Below are 950 nucleotides of genomic sequence, written 5' to 3' on the forward strand. Positions count from 1 at the left end.
GCAGCAGCTGAACCCCCCTGCTGGGAGCTGCTCGGGGTGTTGGGGGTCCCTCACCCCAGGGGTCTCTGCTCCCGCCTGCTTGGGCTGGAGCACTAAGGATCTGTGGTATCTCAGCTGGGAGCTGATATATGCTCCCCACCTGCTCAGCTGTGCCAGGGTGATGTCCACACCCTCCTCCCCACTGACACCTGTGGGGTCTTTGATGAGGAAGAGGCACCATGAAACAGCCCTGGAGCTGTGCAGTGATGCTCCCTGGCCAGGCAGACACTGCAGCTCTCCATCCCAGAATCTTTATAGGTCACTCCTCCATTCCAGTGTCCCAAATGGCAGAGAAGTTCCCAGCAAGAACTGGGTCTTCTGCCCCACCAGCTGCCTCAACTGGAGCAGCCTGGATCTGCAGCCAGGCCATGGTGCCGGTGGGTGGCTGCTCCTGGTCCCTCACCCTAACTCCTGGGAGGTGTGGAGGGTCCCCAGCCCCAGTGCTGGCTCAGAGACATGCTGGGTGACTGGACACACTGGGTGACTCATTGTTCCAAGTGAGGGCTGGTGATAGTAACTGTTTGGGACAGGGATGTGAGGCTCTGGGATGATCTTTTGTAGAAGGAATCCAGTGATGACTTTGCAGGTGGATTATTGTGCTCTTGCCTGTGGGGCAGCACTGATGTCACCAGGACTGCAGTGCTCAGTGAGGGCTTCACCAATAAGATGCAGGATGAAAATAATTTGCCCTGCTCCATTTGGCACCCATCTGGGGGGAGGAAAGGGGGGGCAGGCAGGAGTACCTGGCTAACCCTTGGAGCAGGGGCTCTGCTGTGTTGTTCCCACCACCCCTGACCTGAGTGGAAATGGATGTGAATGTGATGGCAGCTGAAATAAAAACACCTCCCTGAATCCTTCCTGCCTGCACAGCTGAGTCCCCAGGGAGAGGCTGGGGGTGTGTGAGCATCTCT

The sequence above is a fragment of the Chaetura pelagica genome, unplaced genomic scaffold (assembly GCF_000747805.2).
Source record: "Chaetura pelagica isolate M959 unplaced genomic scaffold, ChaPel_1.0 scaffold1317, whole genome shotgun sequence".
NCBI classification, from domain to species: Eukaryota; Metazoa; Chordata; class Aves; order Apodiformes; family Apodidae; genus Chaetura; species Chaetura pelagica.